A 17,827-nucleotide genomic window follows, 5' to 3' on the forward strand; every position below is an offset into this window, starting at 1 on the left:
TACAACCTTCATGTTTTAAATTTATTGGATGCTGCCACAGAATCTTCAGTCTGAACTGGAGCTTTGCAGGACGCAAACTCAATGCTGCAGAATTTACATCTAGTTTGCTGCAGAGTACAGAGGCTTTCACTGGTGCGGGAGGGATAGCTCAGTGGTTTGAGCATTGGCCTGCTAAATCCAAGGTTGTGAGTTCAATCCTTGAAGGGGCCATTTAGGAATCTGGGGCAAAAATTGGGGATTGGTCCTGCTTTGAGCAGGGGGTTGGACTAGATGATATCCTGAGGTCCCTTCCAACCCTTCCTGATATTCTATGATTTCATTATCAGCAGTCTGTGGAGGACAGAACTACATTGCCAAAGTAGAGTTGAAGGAGGAACCCACAACTAAACCAGGAGATCTGAATATTTCATAATATACCAGAGTGTTCTGATATTCACCCAATGGTGCGCACCCCAGCTGGAGCCAGCCTAGTCAAGCTAACAAAGATAATGTTACCATTGCCTCATATTCGTGTTTCAGGGCAGTATTAATTGACATTGAATCCTCTCCAAAGTCATCCAACATACATATTTCAAGAAACAACAGGAATTTCTCTCTAGTCCCCCAACTCTTGGAAAGTGCTGTAAGAACCAGAACAGAAGCTCAAGAGAAAGGTGTGCATTTCAGTGCAGATATAATATCCTGATATCACAAAACAGAGGTAAAAGAAGCTACTTATCTCCCCTTCTCCCCCCCGCCAAAAAAAAACCAGAAAAAAGAAAAGTGAACTGGTCAAGAAAAGTTCTGACAGCAAGAGAACATGGAGTTGCTGCCCTATTGGCATAATAGGTAGTGAAATACATCCCGCCATGGAAAACCTGCAAAAGTCTATGCATCCTTCCACCCCAATGTACTATTATTATTTATTTGAATTGCAGTAGCACGTAGGACCAATCAGTCTGGGACTAGGATACCATTGTGCTAGGAACTGCACAACTGTAATCAATGACCAGGGGCTGCAGAGCACCACTTAAAGTGTGTGGGTGGCATCGATTTCCTCCTCCACCCCTTACCCTCCTCTTTCCTCCTCAGGCCCACCACCGGCAGCCTGACACCCCTGATCCATGAGCCTCTACTACCACCTCCCCAAATTTGAGTGAGTGGCATTCTGACCTGCTCATGGGGTCGCAGAGCTACTCAGCATGACCATTTTGGTTGGGCCAAACCTGTGACCTGGATGGCCCTCCCGGCTCCATGACCTATGAAAATGACAGTCCCTGCTCCAGAGATCTTACAGTCTACTATATGATGAAAAACATTGTCTCAATAAAACCATCAATGGAGAAAGAGAAGATAACAGTAATACAATGAGGATTAGCAGCGATCAGCCATTATTAATTATTTTGTAGGTATCATGGTAGAGGTAAGTTTTAAAAAGGAATTTGGAGGTTTTATCTATCCTAGATACTTACATGGCCTCTGCTGCTGTAGTATCTGAGCACCTCACAACCTTTAATATGTTTGTCCTTACAACACACCTGCAAGGGAGGGAAGTGCTATTAAGCCCATTTTAGAGGCAGAAAACTGAGGCACAAAGCAACTAAATTACATGACCAACATCACACAAGGAATCAGTGGCAGACCAGGAAATTGAACCCAGGCCCATGCTTTTCAAGGCTAATGGCCTAACTTCTGGGCTATCCTTTCTCTCCAAAATAACCTACTGCTGTTATGGATATCAATGTGAAGAAGAGCTGGGGGAATAACTGATTTTTCAGTATGGTGCCATTTCAAACCAAAGTTGAATTTTTGTTGTTGTTTTTTCTTGCCAAAACAAAAAAACTGAAAATATTTTGTTCCAGTCAAATAAAAAGAAGTGTTGAATGTCATTTCAATCTGACCTTTCATTCTATTTTTTAAAAACTTTGTTGCTATTTCCAACATTTTCAGTTTTCCCACTGAAACTATTCCCCAAATTCAACCTGATTTTGTGCATAGTTTCAGTGCTCCCCAAAAATGCATTTTTCAGATAATATACTATTCACCAAAAAATGTCACCCAGCTCAAATAGGAAGCTCTTCCTATGCATAAGAGCCAGAATGGGAGAAAGTGTGAAGGTGCTTGACAGGAAACTTGACTAATGTCATATGTAGGTTTGCAGTGGGTATAACTTGGGACAACATTTGACCCTTTGAGTCCCAAAAGCAGAAGAACATCTACCATTTTCAAAATTCGTATCCTCCCCATTCACAGCAGTAACATTTTGAATTGCATCAGCTGCTTAGGTTTATTCTTGCATTTTGTTACCATCCAATTTATACATTATTCAACATTTTTCAGTATTTTTACTACTTTTGTGTAATACACTTCATTTAATTTATGTTTTGTTTAGTCAGACAATAAAAATGTAGCTGCAGATTTCACTTGGTTGCTTACTGATGAGAACAAAGAAAAAAGAAAAGGAGTACTTGTGGCACCTTAGAGACTAACCAGTTTATTTGAGCATGAGCTTTCGTGAGCTACAGCTCACTTCATCGGATGCATAGCATATCGTGGAAACTGCAGAAGACATTATATACACACAGAGACCATGAAACAAAACTTCCTCCCACCCCACTCTCCTGCTGGTAACAGCTTATCTAAAGTGATCATCAAGGAGGGCCATTTCCAGCACAAATCCAGGTTTTCTCACCCTTCCCCCCCCCCTTTTTTCCCCCACAGACACACATACAAACTCACTCTCCTGCTGGTAATAGCCCATCCCTCTTTGAAACCTCTCTTTATAATGCGCATGATAATCAAGGTGGGTCATTTCCAGCACTAATCCAGGTTTTCTCACCCCCCCCCACACACACCCCTTCAAAAAACAACCCACAGACACTATCTCACTCTCCTGCTGGCAATAGCTCATCTTACAATGTGCACAGCAATAATCCAAGTTTAACCAGAACGTCTTGGGGGGGGGGGGGGTTGTAGGAAAAAAACAAGGGGAGATAGGCTACCTTGCATAATGACTTAGCCACTCCCAGTCTCTATTCAAGCCCAAATTAATAGTATCCAATTTGCAAATGAATTCCAATTCAGCAGTTTCTCGCTGGAGTCTGGATTTGAAGTTTTTTTGCTTTAAGATAGTGACCCTCATGTCTGTGATTGCGTGACCAGAGAGATTGAAGTGTTCTCCGACTGGTTTATGAATGTTATAATTCTTAACATCTGATTTGTGTCCATTTATTCTTTTACGTAGAGACTGTCCAGTTTGACCAATGTACATGGCAGAGGGGCATTGCTGGCACATGATGGCATATATCACATTGGTGGATGTGCAGGTGAACGAGCCTCTGATAGTGTGGCTGATGTTGTTAGGCCCTAACAAGGAATTCCACTGCCAGGTCAAGGACAGGCTGCCAAATGCCCTCCGAACACTACTATGCTAGTAGGTGAACTCTTCACGTAAACATCCAGAGCTCATTCCCTTTTTCAAAGACTACGCTCTTTCACCCCAGCTGTTTTGAGCAGAAAGGACTCTTCAAATAAAGGGGTCAGAGGCTGGCTGTTATTTACAAAGCCATTTGGCAGCGTGGGAGACTGTTAAGAGATTTTCTCACTGCTAAATACTGTAAATAGCTTAGTAAGTCAACAATTGAAAAGCCTTGTTTCTCTTTCTAGTACCTCTTTTAATGGGCTAGTAAGCTTCTGTAGCATATTTCATGCAACTCAGTCACTAGCAGGTCACGCATCTTGTTTAATTTGTTGCTTTTGGCTTTCACTATATACAGTGATATCAAAAAAGGACCAGAATCCTGTCAGAGTTGCCATATTAATGTAGTTTTTGGTAATAAAGAATTACATTTTGTTGTCACTATAGGAATTACCACCTGCTTGAATATAACACTAATGGGGGTTGGGCAAGGGTATATGGATCGTTGCACATGCTATTGAGTGTGCTGGATTGTTTATTACTAGATGTATATAAGTTTTAAAAAAAGGGGTTGCTTTATTGTACACCATCCTTTTTGGCACCTTTTGTCTATTTGTATATACTGAGCTACAAGCCTACATGAGTTCCCCCGGTGGGTATTTTCTAGGATAATGCACTGGACCCAAACCTTAGGTTCCATGTGATCTTGGCTTTCTGGGGCTGTGCAGAATTTAGGCACTGTCTCTCTGGGCTGAGTCCAGACACTCACTCCAGATACTGACCCCATGTCTGACATCCATCTTTGGCACTGGGGACCCTGCAGTCCAACTGGCTCAGCCCTGAAACAAGTGCCAGCTTTCCTAAGCCTCCCCAGTAGCTGTTGCATGTTCTCAGAGTTCCATGAAGGCTGTGGACCCTCAGATATATTGTTTCCCTCTTTGAGGACTATGTGACAGCGAAAACAAGTAATGCATAGTTTCTGCAAAGGAATTTCTAAACACACACTTTATTCTTAGACAGCACAAGAGCTATATAGAACTATGGAAAAACAAAACCTGCACCCTTTGAATTTGGTCAGTGTCGGTCAGGGATCCATGATTCCTCCTCCTCCTGATGCTCAGCCTTCTCTGCTTCCAGTCCTGGTTTGCTCCCCTGTCTCTCTCAGGATGACGCATGACAGAGCCTCCCTTTTATAAAGTTACAGTCTGATTTGTCAGGTGACCACTCTCAGTGACTTCAAACCCCTCTTCATATGATCCATTGCTTGGATACCAGGTCACTTGGAAGAATGGGTTTCCCTGGGGGTTAGTCATCTCACTGTCCTGTAGTGCAAGGTTATTCAATTGTTGACAGTCCTTATTGATGTACCACTCAGAGGCAGACACCTAGGTGCCAGTCCCCCTTCCCTTAGCGCAAGTGGTATGATGCAAGAATACAGCAAAAGACAATCCTAAGGGTATAAACACAGCGTTCATAAAAATCAAACTGGAATTTATATATTCAGATAGACAGACCCAAAACTGTCACATCACTCCTGGAATGGTTCTTTTTAGACCCACCCTATTTGCAGGTATTTTCTTCTGCTACCCCTGAGTAAATAAGTAGAGTTAGACTCTTATGCACTTCAAACTGGTGCAATTTGCCCATGGGTGCCCATTTGCTAATTAACTTAGACTCAACATGCAACTTGCATCACTATTTACATCATAATTGCACATGCATGTATATGACAGAAAGAGAGAGTATTGCTTCCAAGTGCAACCAAAAGCTTAGGGACAGATTGTTAAAGGTATTTATTTAGATGCCTATCAGAATTTTCAAGAGCATCTAGGCACCTAACTCACACTGAAATCAGTGAGTGTTAGGCGCCTAGGTACTTCTGAAAACCCCACTAAGTGCCGACACACCTTTAAAAATCTGGCCCTTACTCCTACAATATCTCATAATGTGTTAGTTTTAATTTGTATTGCTCATTGAGTTTGGTTACAGTGATATTCTTGAATATCTAAAAGTAGAAAAGAAGAAAGTCCTTTAGGTTTCTGCAGCACAGGGACCAAAAATCCATAGTTAATATGGCCTCAGGTCCATGCATGCGTCTTTTACAAGTGGACTATAAAGACGCCTTGTTGCTAAGCGTACTTGTATTACCCATATTACAGTACATGAATACAGTATGAATATATGAAATACAGGGGTTTATAAGAGAGCAGGATGGTAATTTTTTGGCTAAACATTCCTTCATCTGAAAGTGTTGATCTACCAAAACTTATTATTTACGGGAAAGCATCAGTTTCAATACATTTCCCATTTTTAAAAAATGCTGGGGGGGAAAAATTTAAAACTATCAAAATGTCTTTTTTTTTAGTTGAACCAACTTTTCCTTTCAAGATGCAAGTTAGTGCATAGTAAAAAAAATTTTTTAAATCAAAACTAAAACAAAATATTTTGAAATCAAGCAACATGTTGTGATTGACCTGACCTTAATTTTTCCAGATTTTTTGGGTTGTGAAAATATTAAAGATTTCAACTTTCCAGCCCGATTTGAGACAGGAATATTTTTCAGAAAACCATTTCCCATTCAGCTCTAGTTAAATCTGTAAGGTGTTAGATACATTTTTCCTTCAAAGACGGTATATAATACAGTACAGTAATATTTCTGCATCGGGAATAATTCAGAGAGAAATTAACAATACAATATTTCGAAGTCTACTTAAGGGTATCATCATTTTTTAACCTATAGAGGCAGGAGAGGTAAATTGCTGTTCAGTTTGGTTTTGATACTTGACTAATTATTGTTAAAAAATATATTTTACTTACCAGTCTATTCTTTAGCAATATACTTGCACTATTGGTATGTATGTGTGGACAGAGACCACAGAAAGAATGAGCAAGGCACTGAGAAAGTGAGCACAGGAGCATGGGGACTGTGTAGGAGCTTCAGTGACTATTTTTAGTTTGGCCAATATATAGTTAAAAACAACTTTTATGTCTAATTTGAGGAGTTAATTTGGGAATTTATACCATCATCTTTTATATTTACAAAGATATCTAATTGTTCAGGTTGTAACTGCTGTAAGAACAGATAATAAAGCTAAACTGAAAACAACACTCTTTGAGTAGAATAAAACATCTCTTTGAACTAGTCTCAGTGGCAAAGTGGCATAAGTAAACACTCAATACATGCAGCTGATGGCCCTCAGAGCTCAAGAACTGTGATCAGAATTACTGAATTGGAAAAGCAGAGAGAGATGCAGAATTATACAGAATGACAACAAAGGGGCATTATGGAGTAGGCGCAGCTCAGCACTGACTACCCCAGTCCTCCAGTTAAGGAGGCCAGTTTCATGATACGAAGAACTCTTCCTCCGCTATGCCAGACATAGCACCAGTGCAGCTGAGGATCCAGCACAAAATCCACTAATTCAAATATTGGTCCTGGTCCACAGCTACGGCTCCTAGGCACTATGGTAATCATCATAATAATTGAACCTATCCTGGCATTAGGGCGGTCAAATACAATCAAGTATATTCTGCTAGACTTTACACTGAAGTGTTTGGAGAAAGACTAGGTAGCCACTCACTTAGCGCCACAATTTAGGATTTTTTTTCCTTGCTTCCCAAAATAAAATGAGACATACATATATTTTATATTAAGGTGCATATAAATATACACACATGCAAATATAAATGGGTTTATACAGAAAATGAATTTTATTCTTACATGATGAGATGGCATAATTCAAAGCTATAGTACAAAGTCAAATTAAAATATTAACTCTGTCCTGCAGGGTTTGTGTGTTGTGTATAGGGGAATTGGAGATATAACACTTGGTAAAGCTTAATAGGAATGAATGTTTGTTACTCTCTGCTTAGTTGACTCTCGCATGAACACCACTGGCTTTCATATTTGTCACCTAGTTGCCTCATGGATTCCTGTAGCAGGTGTCAGGCTCCATCAGCATGCCCAGTTCTCGAACACTGAAGCTGGTAGATACCAGAGAGAGACAATCAACATAAAGAGGGAGAAAAGCAATCTGACAAAACCAGAGAAAATTAAAAAGTAATAGGGGAAGAAGAACAAACAATGTTTAAAAGAGAAGGAATAGGGAAGGAGAACAGGAAAAAACAGAATGACAAGCAAGCAGAGTGAGGTAGTGCTAAACCAGAGGGGAGGGAAATGACATAAGAGTGACATATTATAAAGTGCAAACAACTTATAACATAAAGGGAAAAGAAAACACCAGCGCAATAGCTCACAGGATGGGAGAGTACACTGTGAACAGCCCATGATCTTCACGAGTTTTAAGGAAAAGTGCATATTCAATTCTACTTTAAGCCCCTTTGCAAAATTGCTGCTCAACCAGGTAATGTCTCATCGAGAGAGATGCCACGAAGCAAATACTGCTATGAAAAGAACAAAAAGATTATGGTCCCAGTCCAGCAGAGCACTCAATCATGGACTTAATTTTAATTACATGGGCAGTTCCATTGACTTCTATTGGACTACTGTGATGCTGGCTCACAGGTTGCCAGCAGGCTAATTCACTCACATGTTAATAGAGACCAAAGGAATGTTAAAAGGTCATAGTATGTTCAAACCAATTCACTTGTAAGATGTAACTGTATTGTTAAGCTTGACTATATCCTGTTATTTATTTGCCATTATGCATGCCCTATAGTAAATAACCCTAGATCAAAAGTTGTTCATATAAAGATGAGCATTTACTTAGTATGCAGAACTTCATGAATATTAAAGAAAGATACCTGTATTATTCCCACTTAGCCATCCCTATTTTAATGAATGGCCGGTAATTACATTATGTATATCACTGTGACTGGATTATTTGTGTATGCATAGGAAGTAGAATGTTAACTTCAAAGCAAGGTTCGTTTCATGTTCAACAATGGATGTTCACAGCTCAATGGGCAGCTGCTACTCATCAAAACCCACATGGGTGGAGACACCTGTCAGCTTGTTTGCTGTGAGCAAGATTTATAACTACTAGTTTAAGGGAATAATCTTTCATCTCTGGACTGATGACTTCTGACAGGATGGAATTCTGAGCAATTGGACCGAGATCCCTAGAGCCATTCTAGGTAACCCTGGGAGACTATTGGAAACCAACAAATGACTACATCTCTGCTATCATATTGGACTTATATGTTACAAATGAATTAAAGTTTATTTACCTGCTTTAACCTCTCAATAACTCATTTCTTTCGCTTAGCTAATAAATCTTTAGTTTACTAAAGAAACTGGCTTCAGCATTGTCTTTGGTGAGATCTGAATTATACCTTGACCTAGGGTAAGTGACTGGCCCTTTGGAGCTGGGAGTAATTGAATGTGAGATGATTTTTGGTTTTAATAACTTTTCATCCTTAAGTCTAGTTTGTCTGGGTGGTAATATAGGCTGGAGTGTCTCAGGGGACTGGCTGTGGGTCTATTATAAGCTAGTATAGTGATCCAGGAGCAGACATTTGTTGCTGGTTTGGTTAAATCTAATTATAGAGTATACCACCAGTTTGGGTGTATCTGCCCTGTTTTCTGACAGTCTGACCTGAGATTGGCCTTCTCCGCTGTGACCCATTCCAGCCACCGTGACAACTACTCATGCATAAGTGCTTTGCTAGAGCAGGGTCTATATGGGTAAGAAGAGAGAATGAAGAGGTAAGTATAAGCAATTAGAAAATTGTATCTGACTGGGTTAGCACTGTGTAATGCCGAAGCAGTTTTGGAAAAAAAAATTGTTGACATACTGTCCTTATTAGAATCTTCAAAGAACTATTCGGGCAAAAAATGATAATTCAGTCCAAAACACTAGCTATGCCACCCTGAGATAAAAGATTCAGAATATAATACATGGCGCTGTCACTGAACCCCAAAGAACAGCAGCTTTCCAAGGAAAACATTTAAAAACTGTTCTGTGATAAAATTACATCCAAGTTCTGTAAAGCCTAAAAAAAAGGAACAATGAATATTCTGTGGGCAAACATCACTATGGAAATGCAAGTAATTCCATAAAATATGATTTATGATCGCAAAAGCAGAGGAAATATCTTGCTGTTTTTAAGTATGCAAAGTCTGATGTCTATTGGAAACAATTAGTCACTTGTGCCAGTGCTTTTTCCATCCCACTGCAGCTCACAAAAATCAGACAGATACAAAAACTGTTGGCTTTGAGGAGAAATAATGAACTTTGGCCCCCTCTAATACTTTTGAGATGAAAAGGAAGGAAGAAGTGGGATGACAATTGACAAGCTGGTCAGAGGGTCAGGTTGGCTTCCTTTATAATATAACAGCAGCAGATTGCAGAGCAGATGGAACAGAACCAGACATCAAGTACTGTAGAAATTAACAAATTATGGAGATTTAAACTGATATAGTGAAGAAGCAAGCAGTCTATAAAGACAAACTGGGACCAGTACCAGTCATTCTGCAAGACCTGGTATATAATCAAGACAAGAATGCCATATGGATACTGCAGTGAGGAAGAGGAAAGCCCACTCTTCAACCTATTATCTAACCAACCAAAACAGAATACCTTGGTTGCTATTTCTTAGTCACCTACTGGTTGATATTACTTGAAGAAACATTAAAATACTACAAGAAACATCCACCCTACTCCTTGTTACTTTACCTTACTGTCCTTAATCTAACTGTCACTTAAATAATAATGGGCCAGCTTCTCAGCTGGTGTAAATTAGTGAAGCTCCATTTTATAGCTTCTACCCTAAAATCAACCCAAAAGCTTTTGTAATGACCTTTACAATGAATGAATATCATATGTAGTAATGTCAGGGCCGCAGTCTGCAAGAGAATCTGCTAAACCATCATTGTCTTCTTGAGACCAAGAAGGAGAAGGCATAGATGTACATTGTGATGTAAATTTGCCACCCAATGGAACATCTGTCCCAATTTGTCCCAAGTGAAGAACTAGCAGGTCTCCAAAAACAACACAACAACAACAAGCAGCATGAGTTACACATATACAGATGTCCACATCTGTTACACAAGTGCTTGAACTTCCTAGTTGGGCTGTTTTTTTAAGCACTGGGTGTGAAGGAGTTTTCCTAAATGTTTATATTCAAATGGATTTATTATATATCTATTGGCTCCAATTATCCTCATCCATAGCAAACTCCCTGCTTGGGTAAGAGACACCACTTCCCTTTCTGCTCCAAGTCCAACAATTATCAGAGATATTCTTGTGCACAGCTGGGGACCTTGTCCACATTAGGCCTTGATTCAGCAAAGAATTTAAGCACCTGCTTAAATCCATGTCAATTCAGTAAAGCACATGCTTAAGTCCTAATAACATCTCTTAAGTTTAAAACTTAAGCACCTACGTAAATGCTTTTCTTTATTAGAGCCTTAAGCAGTTAAGACATAACAAGGTGTGGATTATGGTTTAAGAATGGCACTGTTTTTGAATATTAGACTGAAGGTCCAGTAACACTGCTGCACAAACATGTCCTTATAGACCCTATATGCAGACCCTAAAGTGCAATTTATATGTGTTAATTACTAAAGAAAAATATGCATCATGAGAACAAATCATTTTAAATGGAAAAAATAATGTTTTAATTACATGTTAGGCTGAAGACAGTAGTGCCACGTAATTGTACATTTTCAATTACAAAACTTTAAGGAAAAAAATTAAATGATTACTGAACTGAAATGACAAAAATCATAAAAATAGATTAATTTTTAAAGTTGAACTCAAAATTATCATGAAAGATACAACTTGAAGTAAAAAATCTAGTCTATCTTTGCCTGGGGACAGTGTTCGATGGTACTTCATGCTGTCACTGTTTAAGGGTGTTCTTCAGAAATCGTTTTATACTGTTTGAATAGTTAACAGCCACATGCCAAAAGCTGTACCATTATTGGGTCATTATTAAGAATAACTTGAGAGCTTTTCTTTGGATGCACGTATGAAGTAGGGGGCCAATGGTTAAGGTGGAATTTACGATAAATATTTTCTTAGATTATTTATTGTTTTTTTGTGAAGAGGCTACCTAATTAAGCTGATATTCTTCCATCATGAAAGCCAGTAAGCAGTAAAAGTTCACTTGGATGGCCCTGCAGAGGAATTTTAAATCCTTCTCTGTTAAGAAACAGCAGCTGCCAACATTCCCTTGGCAGTTTAAAACTAATTGAGGCTGGGAGGGTGGTTAGAAAGGCCTGCAATGAAGCAAATGAGATAGATCTACAACCTATCCTGAAGGATGACCCAACACTCTCACAAATCTTGGGAGACAGGCCAGTCCTTGCCTACAGACAGCCCCCCAACCTGAAGCGAATACTCACCAGCAACCACATACCACACAACAGAACCACTAACCCAGGAACCTATCCTTGCAACAAAGCCCGTTGCCAACTGGGCCCACATATCTATTCAGGGGACACCATCACAGGGCCTAATAACATCAGCCACACTATCAGAGGCTCCTTCACCTGCACATCCACCAATGTGATATATGCCATCGTGTGCCAGCAATGCCCCTCTGCCATGTACATTGGTCAAACTGGACGGTCTCTACGTAAAAGAATAAATGGACACAAATCAGATGTCAAGAATTATAACATTCATAAACCAGTTGGAGAACACTTCAATCTCTCTGGTCACGCGATTACAGACATGAAAGTTGCGATATTACAACAGAAAAACTTCAAATACAGACTCCAGCAAGAGACTGCTGAATTGGAATTAATTTGCAAATTGGATACAATTAACTTAGGCTTGAATAGAGACTGGGAGTGGCTAAGTCATTATGCAAGGTAACCTATTTCCCCTTGTTTTCCTACCCCCCCCCCCTTCCTCAGACGTTCTTGTTAAACCCTGGATTTGTGCTGGAAATGGCCCACCTTGATTATCATACACATTGTAAGGAGAGTGATCACTTTACATAAGCTATTACCAGCGGGAGAGTGGGGTGGGGGGAGAGAAAACCTTTTGTAGTGATAAACACCCATTTTTTCATGATTTGTGTGTATAAAAACAAACATCTTCTGTATTTTCCACAGTATGCATCCGATGAAGTGAGCTGTAGCTCACGAAAGCTTATGCTCAAATAAATTGGTTAGTCTCTAAGGTGCCACAAGTACTCCTTTTCTTTTTGCGAATACAGACTAACATGGCTGTTACTCTGAAACTTCTCTGTTTAGAGTCAAGTCTTTTGAACTTGAACCTCACAGGAAAATGCTTCTGTTTTTTTAAATACTTTTATATCAGTTTCAGGCACTTCCAAACAGTAATGGACACACAATACTCCATTCAAGCAGAGCTAGGCTGGAAGGAGATAAGACGTTAGGCGACCTGTCCTTAATGACTGCTCAACAGAAAGACAGGCTATGGTTTAATCAATTATGTTCCAGGACTTTTTAAATCCCACTTTATAACAGAAATTTTAAACTTGTCATTTTTTATTTTTGCTCACTGACAAAACGGAGGTCTTTAAATAGCTATAGCATCAGATATAAACCCTAATTCCTGGCATTCATTTAATTTAACAAAAATTATTAAACTTGCTCTGAAACAGATTTTTAAAGTTTTGTGGAAAGTCACACCTCCCAGTGCAGTCTTATAATTTCCTTTGACTTATATCCTATCATGCTGTAGCAAACAGAGCTCATCACTGCTAAAAAGGCATTTCTAAGGCAACTTACTCTGATTTAAAGGTAATATTATTTAAATATTATGGCAACAATACTTCAAACATGAATTATAATTTGCCATGTAGTATAAAGCTGATGGCCTGCTCAGCACCTATGAAAATTAGGCAACTTATCCTTCTGATTGTTACCTTTCACTCCACCTTTTTTTAACCTTTACCATACATCCTTAAAATAGCATACTATTCCTTGTTAAAATAGCATACTATTCCTTGTTTCAAATATGTAAGTGATCTTCATTGACTTAAATCATTTATTTACAAGAACACCACCAAAAGTTCACACACTAAAATTGCATTTAACTTTTTCCCTAATTCGACCATGCTCTTTATAAAAGTACTCTATTTTCTATTATAAATTAATCTTATATCCACTTTCATTCACTACCTACCTTTAGCCTTTTATTTAAAACTTTATGGAACAGTAACCTTCAAAATACCATACTTACCTAACCAATGATAAAATTCAACATTAATAGGAAAGGCACTGAAAATTGGTGGAAATTGTAGAAAATAAATATTTCTAGTTAATAGTGCTTGAGGAGTTCAACTCTTTTATAACAAAAATTCTATAAAGTTTTAAGAACCCTATCATCCCTTGAAGGATATTCAGTGCAGGAACCTGCAAATTTTGTGAGCCAGAGTTTTCATTTCTTGTTACATACTGCATATGAAAACAAAATAGCCTGCTACATCAGAGGAAAAATAATGCTCTGTGACCCTGTCCTTTTTGATTTACTGGTCATACAAGAACAGTGTGCATCACACTGAGCAATCACTTTGAATTCCTGAAAGGTTAGAAAGTTTAAAACTGGTAGAAGGTCTGCCCCTTGCAGGAATCTAGTTTCACTAGAAGATTGCCTTACTTTTTATTATAGGGTGGCCATTTGTCACCACCTTTTTTTTTTTTTTTTAAGGAAAAGCTATGGTATTTCAGTCTGCTTGGTATTGAAACTTGACCTACAAAGTGACTTTTTGTTCCAGTTTTAAAAAAATACAAGTTATGCAAGTGCAAAAGGAAAAAAGGCCATTGTTGGGGACACTGGGGCATGGCCACTAGGTAACTCGAGGGGATGGAAGACTATGAGTGTCGATGAAGCGCCCTCGCACTAGGCCCAAGTGTCCTTGGCCCCCCCCCGGCCTGGAAGCACTCACAGCAGTTATGCTGAGGATCTGCAACAATATATTGAAAAGTCAGACTGCCTGAAACTAAGCAAGGCCAAACAGGGCAGATATGGAAGAACAATGCTGAATAAAGCAGCTTTATGTATAGTTTAACAAATGATACAAGGGAACAAGGGAACTAGCTGGGAACTGGATTGGCTGGCTATATGGATACTTAGGGCAGCTTGCTATTGGATAAGTATGCTGGAAAAAAGGATGTATAAAAGCCTGTGTAACTTCCTGCTCTGTGTGCAGGATTTGAGATTCTATTCTCCCTGTACCTTTTTGCAGCTGCAAATAAACTTTTCTGCTTCTCCACCCCCTTGTGATTATTGGGTGTAGCACACCAGGTAGCGAACCAACTCCAGCTGTTGTTTAGCCTCTCGGCACTGGGTGCCGGCAACACCATGATTAAATTTGTTTTTTGCATACATCACATGGTCTCATATTTCAAAAGTATCTGATTTTTGTATAGAGGACTTCAGTTCCCATGCATACTCTTTTAGATAATAAATTTCTGGCTTAAAAAGGAAGTTTTTAACAAAACAAATACCAAGATTTTCCAGCATTAAATTTAACAAGGAGTTTCTACATAGTACTATTTAATCATTTAATATGGTATTCTTGGGGAAACAGTTTTAAATGCCTTTAAAAAATTTTAAACACTAAACTTGGAAAAGTAGTTGTTGCGAAAGATTCGCAACATTTCCCCTACCATTTATTATGTTTTTTTATTAGAGGCCTGATCCATCTCTTATTGAAGTCAACTTAAAGATTCTAGTTGACTTCAATAAGAGATGCATCAGACCTATGTGTTTTAATATACATTCACACAATAGAATTGCTACTCTGAAACATTTCCAGAGTAATAAACAACAGAAGAGATCTGAACAAGGAGGGCCTCACATCACTGCAGCATTCAGGAACATAGACTGATCCAGCCAATGAGACAGTCTGAAGCACAGCCATCATACCGGATTATATAACTTTCCTTTTGTGTAAGCTTCTTTGATTGTGAATTGTATCCTTTCCAGCTATCTCTAGTTCTACCATCTATGCCCTCAGAGGGTAGCTTTTGGTATTTCTTTGGTGGTTTGTACAAACCAGGTTTGTTCAGCTGCCATTCACTAGCAGAATTGCAGAGATTTGTTTTGAAGGTTTTGGAAATTGGGTTCCATTGGCCTTTGATGATGTTTTAAGTTACAGGCAGTATATGCTTAGGCAAGTCCCAGGAGAAGCCATTTACTTGACAGAAAGGGCTCCTCATTGCGGCATCCTAAACCGACATGTTGATTTCTGACATTATTGTGGATGTTGTGAGGTTTGATTATTTTTTTAAGATATCCTGATACGACTTTTTGTTTGACAGCCACTACTTCATACTCAGGAGTAGAGCACATTCCAGGGGGTGTTGCGAAAAGTTCCAAATCTCCAGGACTCCTGTAGAATTCTGAGGTGAGAAAATGCCCACTCTACAATCTCCACATAAGAGATCATATCTCCCAGAAGCTGAAAGCACTGCCATGCTGTGACTTTTGAGGATCACCGAAGGTGAGCAAGATACAATAATTTCTGTAATGTGCCCATTGACAAGATTGTAACGAATGTGTCAGACCTTGTCCCAAGATAGTCAAAGAAATCCTTGAAGGAATCATGGAGCTGTTTTTAAGATTAATAATTAAACCATGATGCTGCACAAGTGAACTTAGTGATTCTCGCATGGTTTTTGGAAATTGATGAGTCTATTATTAGGATATCATGGTAAATATGCATGTCCTCTTTTGAAGCTGGGATACTGCATGCATCATCTTTTACTTCCAGATTTTTTGAAGCTGCAAGTCCAAAGGGTAAGATCACAATTTTGATCTAATTTCAGTCTGAGGTTTAGTGTGCAGGTGCTGGGTGGTGTTGGAGGGCTATGATATACAGGAGGTCAGACTAGCGGATCTGGTGGTCCCTTCTAGGCTTAAACTTCATGACTCACAATGTTGTGTTCAAACCTATATGTCATATAACTTTACATTTTAAACTAAGATAAGATTGGTGAAAGGTGAAAAAGGCCATCTTTGAGCTGGTGAAAAACTGAGAGGTAAATTATGCAAAACCAAAAAATTTTGCCCAAATTTTTCCTGTTTGTTTTGGTTTGTTTTTTGATCAACATTCCAAATTGATTAAAAGTTTCACTGAAATTTTGATGACTTTGACAATAAGCATATTGTTATCGAAATATATTACTGAAAAGCCCAGAAAAGAGTAAGAAAAGTTGTGCTCATTGACTTTGGACTGAAAATGATGGTGAAGAGTCATTGAGATCTCATTACCATCAGAATGATAAAAAAATTCTTGAAACAGAATGAGATACATCTGTTTAGATATAGCCAGAAGCATCTTTGCTTGGACATCTGATTTGGGTAATGGTTGATCATTCATTCCCCTTCTGAACATTTCTGGAAGGGAACACAAATAGGTTAAGGCATTCATTCATCACACCATCATCTCTGGCCTTTGGTTGTCAGCAGGCATTATCTGCTGAGCACTTTTCTAGGTCACAAACAGACCACTAAAGAATGACAGAAACCAGACCAAAGATCAGAGAGGTTTTCGGAACTTCTCTACAAGACTGCTGGGTCCTAAGTAACTTCTAGGATACAATGTTTAAGATCCAGACTACTCCTTTTCTTGTACATAGATTTTTTAACCGATTCAATTTAACCATCCGTATTGTCTTCTGTCTAATCGTCTCCAACCTCAACCATCTTTAGAACTGACTCAAATCCATTTTGCCACCATAAATAGTATGCCCAGCTATAGCAACATGAACAGTCCTCTCTTGTGAAAGAGAACCTGTGAGAAGAGACCACCAGCCACATGTTGTTTCCAGCTGGAGAAGTGAGCCAGGATCCAGAGAATGAGTGAGTGAGTTGTCCTGATATCCTGCCTGCAGCATATTAGTGAAGAAACACCAGAGAATAGGAGGACAGAAAAGATCAGAACACTTTCTCTTTTCTTCATATGTTTGCTGTTATAGGGTTAATATTAACAAAAATGACTCATGAGCCAAGATTCAGTGTTTAACTGATGCTTCCATTCCCGCTAAAATGGACATGACTATCAGGGGACTAGGTAAAAACCCTGATTGAGATCCTTTTTCTTTGTGTTCAAATAAAGTATTTCTTCACAAAATGAATGTTCTAAATTTTGTGAAGAAATACTTTATTTTTTTATTTTTTATTTTCAGCCATTTTAGCTATTTTAATTTTAGATTTTTTATTGGATTTAATCAATTCTAACTTTCCGCTTTTCCCCTTTTTAACATGTATATATTTTAAAGAATTCTTTTGTCTAGTTGCTTATCATTACGCCCGGTCTCTTTGCAGAAAGCAATTAATTTAAAATAGCAGCTATCTAAAATGTAACTTAACGTCTTCAAGTGCCCATTTTGTCATAACACAGTAGACTGTGCTTGGAGTCCACGTGGAAGTTCAAAATGGCTTCAGACAGGAAAGATGGAAACTGGTAATCCTTGGGAGTACCTCCTGGATGAGAAGATTTATGTTTTCTATTTAAAATTCTTGTTTCCCTTATGAGTAA

The 17,827-nt window shown here is 38.7% G+C and overlaps 1 protein-coding gene across 1 annotated transcript in view; it reads right to left on the reverse strand.

Annotated features, from left to right (window-relative positions):
* TMEM117 (transmembrane protein 117) overlaps positions 1 to 17,827 on the reverse strand; it is a 310,171-nt gene that overhangs the window by 175,725 nt on the left and 116,619 nt on the right. The window lies entirely within an intron of this gene.

Source organism: Natator depressus, chromosome 1 (assembly GCF_965152275.1).
Source record: "Natator depressus isolate rNatDep1 chromosome 1, rNatDep2.hap1, whole genome shotgun sequence".
In the NCBI taxonomy this organism is placed as follows: domain Eukaryota; kingdom Metazoa; phylum Chordata; order Testudines; family Cheloniidae; genus Natator; species Natator depressus.